Below are 13,669 nucleotides of genomic sequence, written 5' to 3' on the forward strand. Positions count from 1 at the left end.
ATAGAATAGAACACAGCACAAAAAAATTACAAAAATTCACTGTCACAGGGAAAAAAATCACATGTTAGTGGCATTTTTCTTCTTCCAGTATTTTAGTTTTTCTTTCAGGGCCAGAATCTTTAAATTTTTAATCTTCAGCTCCTTCTTATGTTCTGCCTTCATCATGTGTAATTGGGCCTCCAGTGTCTCCACTCTCTTCTTGCACACATTTTCGATTACTGTTCCCGAACCTGATGGTTTTTCAGTCATCCTGCGACGATGCCATGTATTTTTCAGCGTGCAAATGTTTTCATTGGGTGGATCAGGAGACTGCGAAACAGACTGCAGCTGGGTGACATCTACCAGAACATTCTTTGATGTCTCTTTACTTTGTATTACGTCAGGTGTGTGGGAAGTGCTAGGTTCTGTGCACTCTGCTAACTCGACAACTGAAGCAGGTGGCATGTTCTCACTGCACTGCACTCCATGTTGACAACATCCACAATAATACTAAACTGTGCTTCGGAATTGTATGCATTTGTTAATGGTTTCATTGAGGAACCAACAATTTCTAACAGTTTAGCCCGATCATGGATCTTGGTTTTTTGGGTAGGCTTCCCCCCACCTGTTTTATACACTTCCATCTTTTCTTCAGCAAGGTCTTTACGAATTCTTCTTTTCATGTTTTCATAACAGGTTTTCAGCCTGTCACAGGATCTTTTTGTCAAACCTGAAATTACATAAATGTTGTAGTTTGTAGTACCATAAATTAATTCTTATATTATTTACATTCATAAGTCCATTTTGCATTCTGAGGCTCTTAACTTATAACTGCAATAAAAATCTAAGATCTATATATGGCTGTTGTTTACATACCAGTTCATTAAAAAGAAAGTGGTATAGGCATATATGAAGAATACAGCACAGGGTGAAGTGAGAAACGTATGTTCACAATTTTCAACAAGAAAGCTTTCATTAGTCACATAATATTAACTAGTTAACAGTACCACGGAATTGGATGTTAAATTTGTTGTTGTTGTTGTTTTCAGACCTGAGACTGGTTTGATGCAGCTCTCATGCTACTCTATCCTGTGCAAGCTTCTTCATCTCCCAGTACTTACTGCAACCTACATCCTTCTGAATATGCTTAGTGTATTCAAAAACTAACAAAATAATTCCAACTGCACATGCACATAGTCCTATCGCGTATTTCAGTGGTACACCAATAACACTTTAAAATTTCAAACTAAAAGCCAGAGTGTGCAGTATCATACACTTACGATGAACTTAGAAAAGTTTTTAATACCAGGAATAGAATTAAATTGCGCCTCCACATGGGACCACATTGCCTGTTTTTCTTTTAAGCAGCAGCCGTCGGTTTCTTATTTTCAAGAACAGATGCATTTGCACCCACCAGTTCAAGAAGTACAGTAGAGCGACGATTATCCGAAGTAATAGGGGGACATGGGTGTTCGGAAAACTGGTTTGTTCGGATAATCGAACTGTACATGTTTATTTGCCAAAAAGAAATACTGTACAGTAAATTTATTCATAAAAACAGGCATCTCTTTTAGTATTACAAAGTAACATACAAAGGCAACTTCAGTTGGAATATATAGTATGTGGCACAGTTTATTAAACAGAAATATATACATATTACATACGCATTTTGCATGAACAATACACACAGTATACAAAAATTAACGTTTAAAAAAATCCTTTATTTTGATCTGTCTAAGTAAGCCTACACGCTTAGGAGCAGCTAAGTCACGTACTTTTTTCATTACAGGTATCTGAAACTGGTCACTTTCATCTTGGGCTTCAAACCATCGCAAGGCAGTATCTAAAGAAGTGAACGCCTCAGAAGATTTTGGTATACTTTCATCTTCACTTTCTGGAGCACTGATTGATGAGATGCTGGCGGCGTCATCTTTATCAGTGACGACGTTTGCAATCTCGCTGTCCTGCATGATTTGGTGTCCTGGATCTGCATCATCGATATTCATCCATTCATGATCGTCTTCTTCATCACATTCGTGGCAATCTATTTCTTTTAGTATACCGAGAATTTCGGACATATCATTCTGTTCGTCGTTTTCAATCATACCTTGTGAATTTTCTTCTGTGTCCAAAATTTTATTCCAGGCTTTCTTCAAATTCTCTTCCTTTATACTATTCCATGTTCCGCTGATCATGTAGGACGCGTCTTTCAAGTCAATATTCTTATGATTTCTTAAGAGACTTTCTTCTCCATCCTCTTCTCTTTCTAACAATAACTTACGCAACAATTCTTACCTGTAATATCGTTTGAAAGTCTCAATAACGCCTTAATCCATGGGCTGTAATAAGGAGGTTACGTTAGGTGGAAGAAATATTACCTTTATGAACTCATCTTTTTCGTTTAAAATATCACATGACGGATGAATTGGTGCATTGTCAAGGAGAAGTAGTGTTTTCTCCCTCTTCCCTTTCTTTAGCTGATGGGCTTTTATAGAGGGTACGAAAACGTACAGAAACCACTTCATAAAAATCGTACTATCCATCAGGGCACTCTTGTGTGAGGTGTACACAACAGGAAAGGCTGACATATCAACGTGCTTGAAACAAGGCGGTTTTTTACTTTTACCAATGACGAACATAGGCAGTCGGTGACTTCCAGTAGCGTTAGTACAAGCCAAAGCTGTAATACGGTCCTCGCTTGTTTTAGGACCAGGTGCTGCTAATTCATGATGTGAAACAAGAGTTTTCTCGGTAAAGCTTTCCAGTTAAGTCCAGTTTCATCAGCATTGTAAACTTTGACTTTGAAAGAATCAGCTGCTGAAGAATCAGCCGGCAGTTTTTCTCCCTGTATTGTAAGCTCACGAATGCCGTGTCTTGACTTGAAGCGTTTTAACCAGCCCGTGCTCGCTTTAAAGTTCGAAGGCCCTCCAAGTTTTTCATTGAACTGCATTGCCTTCTCACACAGAATGGGACCTGAGATAGGTTCTCCTTATGATCTCTTTTGCGTAAACCACTTGTAAACAGCATCATCTAGATTTGTGTTAGTGGCGAGCTTCATAGTTTTTCGGCTTGTTGATCCATCAGTAGAATCAAGCATAGCTATAAAATTTGCTATGCTCGTCTTTTGTTTTTTCATATCTGTAATTGTGGACTTCCCCACCTTGTACCATACTCATTGGATAAAGTGGTTGTAGATTCACCTTCTTCTAACCTTTTAATAATCTCTTATTTGTCCCTCATAGAAAGGACAACAGGTTTACGTTTAAGCATTTTGTATCGTCAAGTTCATTTCTTCACGCAGCAGCACACAAGTGGTCGTAACAGAGAACAGAAGGTGACTGCACCGTGAGAAGCACTTCTTGGGGGCGCGCAATCCCTCAAACGTAGCAATCCCTCAACTCTAAGCTGGCGCAACTGTTGCTGTGAACAGCTTTGATACTGCCGCTACTTCTACTGCCAGTGCCAAGACGACAGAAGTGTGCTGATTGTTGAAACACAGCGACTGGCGGCTTGGTCTGTCAGCAGCGCCTTGTGAAGGTCCCATTAGAAGCAATGTTCCGCCAGCGGTGGCCCAGTGCGGCGACTACTGTGGGAAACTTCGTTTGGAAGTGAGGGGGATGATGGACGGTAGGGTGGGAGAGTAACAGGTGCGTGTGAGTACACAGTTCGGTTAAGCGGTCGTTCGGCTGACCGACGTTCGGATAATCGACGCTCTACTGTACATCTATTTCGTACTTCGAGAAATTCGGTGTTCTTCTTTTATTCTCCATAATTCTCCAAAGAAACGAATGGATCAGAAATAGGTACTGGGGTATGTATACACACGTCTGCTTGTCGACGGAAAAAACAGCAAAAAGAGAATGTGGCACCAGCAATTATCTGTGCAATTTCATATTTACTAACATAGTTGCGTCGCCAGGGCACGTTCCATTGCAATGTAGAGAGTTTGCCGCGGTCAAAATGCACGGTTGGCTGACGACGGTTTGCTGACCAACGATTAACGTTGGTGAACTGCAGAAACTTTTTAAACGCGATTTACTTTTAACCATGATCGCGGGACCTTGGTTATCATGCTTTTTGACCGGGTTGGTGCACTCGGCCATAAGAGTGTCTCACAATGTCCCATCTTCCCTATCCACTGCTTGTCCTACCCTATTCCCTGACCCAACCCAAGGTGTGATGCGATCCGTGCTGAGGGGTGCGTGGCGCATGGGAAGATGTGTCGCAAACAGAGCCTCAGGGATACCGGGCGACCTCCCTGAGTAATTAGCCTTGCACTGTGTGGGGTATTTGTGGTGTCGGCCTTCTAGATCCCCAAATCTCGTGGGACCAACATGGAGACGACTACAGAAAAAAACTGGTGGCCGAGCGGTTCTAGGCGCCACTAGCCTGGAACAGCGCGACCGCTATGATCACAAGTTCGAATCCTGCCTCGGGCATGGATGTGTGTGATGTCCTTAGGTTAGTTAGGTTTAAGTAGTTCTAAGCTCTAGGGGACTGATGACCTCAGCAGTTAAGTCCCATAGCGCTCAGAGCCATTTGAAGCGTTTTGAACAGAAAAAGAAATAGAAACTGAGGGGCAAATTGAGACCTCAGATACCCAAACATCAGGGACTGAACCGAGGAAAGCATTTCCACTACTGAATCAGGGTCTAGACCTGAGCCAGAAGTGGGAACTGTAACAGAGAAGCTAGACCAGATTAAGATCAACGGCTTGACTGGGGCCAAAGGAGGAAGCTACTCAGGGAACAGAGGAAAAAGGAAGAAAAAGAATGGCTTCCTAAACACCAGTGGAGGGAAGTAAAAGGACTACAACCCAAGACCCCCAGGAAAAAACTGTCTCAGGTTGAAGGGGACACGCAGACCCCAACAACGTCAAAGACAGGTAGTAAGCGGATAAGGGAGGAATCAAAGACTCCCTCATCCCTGGATAAGCGAGTCCAGAAAAGTGGAAGACACGACCGCACAAGCCAGGCAAGAAATAGGGAAACAGACCTATAGTACTGCAGTCTCGGTTTTTAGGATGGCAGTTATCCAGGTGGGTTATCCACTGGTGGCCAACACCTCGCAGCGGGAGGAACTAGTACAGATGGCCCTCTTTGAAAAGATTGGGGAGGGGGGGACGCTGCCCCAGGTCCCAACTTCAGGAGGATCTATCTAGATCGTGGTGCACTCATTTTTGTGTGTCAGGGGGTGCACACAGTAGAATGGCTCAAGGACAAGGTGCCCATGGTATCCCCATGGGAAGATGCGAAGCTGCTGGTCAAGACGGCAGCAGGGCTTCTTAAGACCGCAAAGATATCATTATGGGTACCCAAGATGCTTAAGGAAGTCTCTCCCAAGCCTCTGTTCGGGTAAATAGGGGCCCAGAACCCAAAAGTTCCGACAGAAGACTGGAGAGCGATTAACCAGAAGATTGCTCTGGAAGGACGAACCCTGGTGGTGGAGGTTGGTAAGAAGTCCCTGAAGGTGATGCGGGAGCAGGACCTGAAACTGTTTTTAGGATTCTTACAGGTCATCGTCAGGGTTCTCAAAGACCTCAAAGATGGCGGTAAGGCGCAGCCTGGAGATGCTGCAGATTAATCTGCAACACAGTAAAGGGGTCTCTGCTGCCCTGAGCCGCTGCTTGGGGAGACAGGAAGTGGATGTGGCCTGATACAAGAACCCTATTTATACAAAGGGGGTGTATCGGGCCTCGGAGGTACTGGAGGTAAGCTGATCTATGCTAGGAATCTAAGAAACTCCAGAACATGCATCTATGTTAGAAATGGCATTTCTTTCATGCCAATGATGGGATTTCTGCTCTAGGGACTTAGTGACCATCAGAATGCAGTAATGTGAGGAAGCTATCACGAGGGAAATTATTTTGGCCTCATCATACCTTCCTTACAAAGACAGTTCTCCCCCTCCCTTGGAGGTGAGGAGACTGGTAGAGACTTGCCATCGGCAAGGTGACCAACTGCTGGTGAGGTGCGACGCCAATGCCCACAATCTAGTGTGGGGCAGTGAGGACACCAACAGTAGAGGTGAGTACCTTGTTGAATTCCTCTTAGCTAACAACTTAGAGGTCCTGAATAGGGGCAATGAACTTACATTCAGGAATAGCAGAAGGGAAGAAGTAATTGACATAACATTTGGTTCCATGACGATGGGTAGCTATGTCAAGAAATGGCATGTGGTGCTGGAGCCATCCTCATTGGACCACATGTACATTAAATTCAAGGTTGAAATGGGTATCAGACAGACCATGGCTTATAGAAATCCCAGGAAAACGGACTGGGAGACATTTAGGATGGACCTTGACTTAGGCTTATCGGAAATTAAAACCACGATAAGGAAGCCAGTAGAATTTGAGGAAGTAGCAGAGGCTGTTACCTCTGCCATAGTGACCTCATATCAGGACAACTACGCAATCACCAGGAAATGCACAAATAGGAGTGTTCCTTGGTGGAATAACAAATTGGAAACGCAAAGAAAACAGGTACGGAGACTGTTTAATATTGCGAGACGTAAAGGATAATGAGCTAAATATCATGAGGTCCTTGTCAGTTACAATCTTGCAATAAGACAAGCAAAGGAGGCATCCGGGAAGGCGTTCTGTGAGGAAGTGGAAGGCATGACTGCACAAGCCAAACTTCACAAGATTCTCACTAGAGTACCAACTAATCCATGAGGTACGTTGAGGAAGGAGGATGGCGCATATACAAAGACAGCACATGAGACGTTGGAATTGCTCCTCAAAACTCACTTTCCTCAATATGCTCTGCCGGATAACACAGACCAGTATGTAATCCCAGAGAGACAACAGTTCTCAGGCACTCGAAGAGAGGACTGGGAATCTGCCAAGGAGTGTGTGAACTTCAACAAAATCCAGTGGGTGATGGAAGCATTCCAACTGTTCAAGTCACTTGGTCCAGATGGAATTTTTCCAGCTCTCCTGCAACAGACAGGAGGAAAGCTTATAAGAGTCCTATGCAGGCTATTCAGGGTTAGCTTAGCAGTAGGAATCATTCCCAATGTTTGGAGGGCAGTGAAGGTTGTCTTCATTCCAAAGCCAGGGAGAATTGATCATATCAAGGCCAAGGATATGAGACCAATCAGTCTGTCCTTCTTCATTCTAAAAACATTGGAAAAACTGGTTAATGTATATGTTGGGGAGAGGAGGCTAAGTAGGGTCCCTCTACACCTGAACCAACATGCATACCAACCAGGTAAATCATGTGAGACAGCTCTCCACCAACTCGTTGGGAAGGTGGAAAAAGCACTTCACTTCCACGAAATAGTCCTAACCATCTTCCTGGATATCGAGGGGGCCTTTAGTAACACGACCTTCGATTCCATGGTAAGGGCAGCAGAGGTGCATGACCTGGGGACCACTATATGTAGGTGGACCAGAGCCATGCTTAGTGGAAGGAAGGTAGAGGTTACCATGATGAATGAAAAGATGGTAATTAAGACCACTAGAGGCTGCCCACAAGGAGGAGTTTTGTCTCCTCTATTGTGGAATCAAGTGGTGAACGACCTCATTGAGGAACTAAATTACAGACAATGCTTCTGCCAAGGATACACAGATGACCTTGTCATAGTAATACTTGGCAAATTCACTGACACAGGACACAGTCAGGAAGATGGCACAAGGAGGGTTGGACATTGTGCAAAAATGGTGCATTAAACAGGATCCGAGAGTTAATCCTAAGAAAGAAGACTGTTGTGTTGAATCTAAAGCTCTTCGATGAAACTCTACCTGTGAAGAGGACAGTGAAATATCTAGCGGTAACCTTGGATGAGAAGCTAACTTGGACCCCTCATATTAAGATTATCTGCTCCAAGGCAAAAAGTACTTAGTGAGTACTAGGAGGGCTTGTGGCAAAAACTGGGGCCTAAGCCCCAGGGTATGCACTGGATATACACCGCAGTGGTTAGACCTAGGATTTCCTATGGGGCTGTAGGGTGGTGGGTTGCTGCTAAAGAGCTTGCTAAGGTGCAGAGATTGGCCTGCTTAGACATAACGGGCGGAATTAGCAGCACACCAAGTGCTGGAATGGAAGCCATGTTGGATATGGCTCCACTTCACCTTTGGGTTAAGATGGAGGAAGCAGCTGGGACATACAGACTTAAAACTGGCGAAAACTGGGTCTCATTTGGATATCCAGAATCACACACTGACATGGTGAGTGAGGTAAATATAGGTATGGCTGGGGAAGTGCCCGCTGACTATATAATAACTCCCAACTGCTTCGACAAGCCTTACAACATAATAATTGGAAGTAGGGAGCAGTGGGAGAAAACAGTTCGACACCGTAAGGGGGACATTGTTTAGTTCACCAACGGGTCGAAAACAGATCAAGGCTTTGGGGCAGGGTTGTACGGGGTTCAGCCAAGACTTGAGAGCAGCATCTCTCTAGGGAAACTGCCAAGCCGAAATTACTGCAATCAGGGCATGTGTGGAGGAGAATATGAATAGGTGCTACAATGACCATAGCATCTATATCTATTCAGACAGCCAGGCAGCCCTGAAATCATTGGCAGCTCCTGCAACAAGATCTAAGATTGTTGCAGATTGCCACAGGGCTCTGGTGGAGCTAGGGGGAAGCAATAGGGCGTACCTAGTGTGGCTCCCTGGCCACTCAGGGATTTGTGGTAATGAACAAGCCGATAGATTGGCTAGGATGGGGGCAACAACTCCATTTATTGGACTGGAACTTGTCTTGACATCACCAAGGCTATGATTAAATTAGAACTACGAACTGGCTTGGGAAACAGCACGTAGGATGTTGGACCAAGGTCCATAAACAAAAACATGGTAAGGTAATGATGCACAAGCCATGTTTTAAAAGAAGCTCTGTAATCCTGGAATTGAACAGGAAAGAGTTCAAACTCATGACTAGACTAACGACTGGCCATGGGAACTTCAAAAGACACCTACACACAATTGATATAATGAAAGGGGACCCTAAATGTAGGATCTGTGAAGAAGGTGAAAAAAGCTGCATCACACCTAATCCTTGAATGCCTGGCATTGGAGAGTAAAAGATACAGAATCTTCAGGACAACTAGACCTGAAGAAATTGTGTCTAACAAAAAACTGGTAGAGGGACTCCTTGCACTATTTAAGGGCACTGGTTGGCTTTACTAGATGTACAGAGAGCGATACCGCACAATAAACCTAGTTTCGGTGCGGGCAGTGGCGGGTCAGACCTAAGCTCTTTAAGCTCTTCTGTTAAAATCAATCAATCAATTACATTTATAAAAATATTTACGTATTTGAAAGTCGAGTGAAGTGTAAGACTCTGTGAAACATTAGGTTGCCTATAAAGTTGTTATATGCCAAGAAAAGTGCCTGTCATAATAAAAATAGACAACAATAAAAACATATTCTTCTCATTAATGAAATATATGTTTATATTCTCTTACTTTCAGAGGAGTACTCTGCAATTATACACACATTCAGAAGTATTTCTACATCATGAAGTTTTGGCTTATGTCACTGAATCAGGGGTATTCAGCTGTTTTTATATGTATTTCTCTTGATAGTTTACTACTGCTTGGAATGCGAAAGTCTAACAGCTATTTCGCTAATTAACTAGAAAAGTAATTAAAAACAAACTTTAATTTTACAGCTGCTTTCTCGTCACTTGGAATGCTAGTATCGCATCAGCTGTGAGTTGGTAACAACTTTCACAGCAATGAGTGTCACGACTTATGTGTTAGACTGTGATTGAAACCATGGAGGTAAAAAAAAAATAAAAAAAATAGCAAGGGAGGCGTCATTACGTCACAAACTTGAAGCCAGTGTCCATCATCTTAACTAGCCCAAAACATTAGGTTCACCACATTCAGACCTCCATGGTACACCACAGTGATATTTCTTCGTGATTTCGCACTGACACCCCTATGTCCAGTTTCGACGGTTTCACGTAGTTGTTTCATCAAAAACTCCAGATTGCGTTGTTTACGGGTGTACTAATCGATCTGATTCCAATCTAAAGTTTAAAGGAATCACATGTCATTCGTAAGTGGAGCAATTGAAGCATATTTTCTGTTGTACGAGTATACATGAATTATTGTTGGAGATTCCTTCTTATCTCGATCGCTGTATTCCTTGCCCTTTATTTTCCGAAAACAGGTGTGACTTCTATACATTTCAACAAATTTAGCAACGAACACTCTAAGGCATGGACGTGTATCTGCCATTACCAAATTCACTGTGAACCAAAAGGTAAGAAACACGAGAGAGAACAAACAGCCAATTCAAACACTCTTCGCACGCCAGATCTGCGGCGATCTCCTGCCCACAAGTTACGATTTGTCTCATTTTGTTTATACACATAGATAGAACGATTTTGCCCAACCTTCCAACTTCCAGGTTTGAGCACAACCCATATCTGTGTAAATTTCCTGTCCACATGGAGCGATTTGTCTGCACAAATAAGATCGTTGCATGTGGACAGGCCTTTTATGGTCTGGTTTACACCGAAGCGAATGGAAGGAAACACAAGCGAATGAGCATTCGCAGACAATTTTCATTACCATAGAGGAGGACATTTAGAGATTCAACATTTGTGGGAACAATGATCCACAATGATATAAGATCTGTGCTGACACCGTATTAATGTCTGGTGTCGGTTATCCTGCTTAATAGGCAATTGCATTAAGTAGTTGTGTTAACCGATGTGCTACCTGGACACAGTGTTTATCGCAAATGCACAGAGATTCCGATTTGGGCCCTGGCCCAGCATCCACTTTCATTCATCACCGCTGATTCCACATTAAGTCTCGATGCAGCTGACGTTATTGGTGAGTTCCTTTCCTTTACTCCTCTTTCTCACCCCTCCACCTTGAATTTACATAAGAAGTATCACAGCTGTGGTTTCTGAATGGTGTCTGTTCTTTTGGACATCTCCAGAAGGACAGACAGCACACGCCCATATATAACTGATTTGCCTTGATGAGCAATGAATTTACGTTCGACCTCCAGTGGGAATCTAAAATTAGCGAGCATGGAGGACATTGACAGGGACTGTGGACAGGTGGTGCTAAGTGGGAGTTGGAGTCCACTTGGGTGCATGCAAGGATAGTCCACACATTTGTCATAAACACTGTGTCTGGGTGGCAGCTGCCCAGTAAGCGGGAAATCTGGCGTTCGGATACCAACCCAGCATGCATTTTCACATGTCACCATTGATTCCACATGAAGTCCCAATACAACTGACATCATTCTCTCCTTCCCTTTCCTTTCCTTTCTCCCCCTCCTCCATTAATTTACATAACTTTATTATACTGATTGAAGACACGCACGTAACAGTCGAAAGCATACAACTTATACAAGGGAAAATACCCGAAGACAAGCCAGGAAACGAAATACTCCAAAATAAGTAAATCGGTCAAAGCAAAGACCTCCCACATTTTTGTCTTATTGGTCGACTTTTTGTGTCGCCACACAGTCCCGTCCTCTTTCCCCCACACCCGTGTAGTGCAGAGCTCCCGGGATGAATGGATGTTCGTGCAGGACGATTCTGGCAGCCCTGGTGTGTACTGAATGGAATGCTGGATGAGTAGAGTGAACGTCCTGTGAGTTTCTCTGTGTGGCGACGTTAAAGACTTATTATCTGTATCTGATGTTGAAGCCTGGAGACATAGGGATTCGCCTGGCAATTGTGAAGGTTGGTTGGATGGAGCATGCTGCATCGTAGGCGTCAGGCGACAATAGAGGAGGCCACACGAAACACTCTACCCCTGGAGCAGATAAACCAGCTTGACGTATTCAGCAGGAGCCTTGGTGGGTTTAGGGTTGGTTAAAATCGTCATTGTGTCAGAACTATAGGCTTGTATAAGGCGGATGCAAAGGAGTCATGGCAGAGTCTGTGCATAGCTTCACATGAGAGCATGTAGACAAGTCTTTGTAGATAAAAATGGGAGGGTCCGTGTGGCAGGACACAGTGGTTGGATGGAAATGGAAAACTCAGTTTTTGATATGTTGAATTTATAAGGGTGGATCTTGAGAAGAGTCGCTCCTTTGTTCACTGACAAATTTCGACGGTAGGCCGATGGTCTTGTTGCACACAAATTCTACCATTGACACACTGAGGTCAGGTTTGAACGCAGCACGTAAGCCAAGCAATATGAGGGGCAAGGCCCCAACCAAGAAGAACTATGACAAATTAGGACCGACCTGAAAGCCCAGTGTCAACATTCTACCAAGCTAATGATGGTTGTATGATGATGTGTAAAACCACGTAAATTCGCCTGTGCATGGAACGAGGTTGACTCAAACTGGAGGTCCTGTTCCATCAATACGATCATAGGGCAGCCAGTTCGCAAGACCCAAGGGTTTAGAAATGTTTGTGCGACTGTTTCTTCCTAGATGTCCATGATGGGTACAGCGTCGATCCATGGGGTGGATCTATCAATTACAGTGAAAATATATTTGAAGCGTTGTACGAGGGTGAGCGGTCCTATGAGGTCAAAAGGGACATGAGAAAAACGCTGCATAGGGTCCTTGAGTACACCAATTCGTTGGTAGACATGGCGTCCCACTTAAGCTCATTAACAAGCCAAACAAGATTCAACCAATAACTGACAATAATGCTGCATTCCTGGCCACACAAATCTGTGCATCACAATGCATATAGTGGCATCGGCTCCCATATGAGTGAGTCCATAATGCCACTAGAAACCTGTTTCGAATACTCCATGGAATGAAAGTGCTTGGTCGGATTTGAGAAATGTCACACAACACTGAGAAGTTGGCCATTGGTAACTTGTACAAATATATAGTCCTGTATTTGATTTCTTGATAAGTACCTGTAGCTGTGTGTTGGTGTCTTCAGTGATAGCCAGTTGTTTGAAGTCGACACACACGAAAATTGCATTTATTCGAAAGAAATAATTGGCCATAACATAATCAGCACTCTGCAAGTGATGAATGTCAGTGGTAAACAGACCGATGAATTGTATTTGATGGAACTGTCGTGGTAAGAAGGGCTCATGAGAGCAGGAGAAAGCCGAGAATACTGCTTTGCGATCATTAAAAATTGTGGAACAGCGTGACTCTACATCCTGTATGAAATACTTAATGGCTTCACAGACTGCCGACAGTTCCATCTTAGGCACTCCATTTTGTCTGGGCTCTGTCAATCACAGGAAAAGAACCTGAGTGGAAGCAAAAGTGTGTGCTAGGAGGAAGCGTAGTATCTCTGGATTTGACCTCTTCAAATGCAGACAACGTTGCTGGGCTCCATGTTATGGAGCATTGTCCTCATGAAATTTGGCTGGACAGTGCATCAGTGGATGGTGCTTGTATAGCAGCGATATGCAGAAGGTGGCACGTGTAGAAGTTCGCAATACCAAAAAAACTTTTGGAAATTCTCTGGGAGGGGAACTGACTGAATCAAGTCTAACTTAATTTGTAGAGGCTAAATGCCTGCGGACTCACAAAGGGCACTTCATGTTATTGAAGGTCACATTTACCCTTGTTGATGTTTAATCAGTAACAGCAAAATAATTTTCAGATATGTGTCATGCTCGGCGTCAGAGGCTGAGGAAAGCAACACATCATCAAGATACGTGAAGCAGAAAGCCAGACCACGAAGGACTTCATTAATGAATCACTGCCATGTTTGAGCCACGTTCTTTAGGCCAAATGAAATTCTGATATACTCAAAGACGCCGAAGGCATGATGCCATTAGA

The sequence above is a fragment of the Schistocerca piceifrons genome, chromosome 1, assembly GCF_021461385.2.
Source record: "Schistocerca piceifrons isolate TAMUIC-IGC-003096 chromosome 1, iqSchPice1.1, whole genome shotgun sequence".
In the NCBI taxonomy this organism is placed as follows: domain Eukaryota; kingdom Metazoa; phylum Arthropoda; class Insecta; order Orthoptera; family Acrididae; genus Schistocerca; species Schistocerca piceifrons.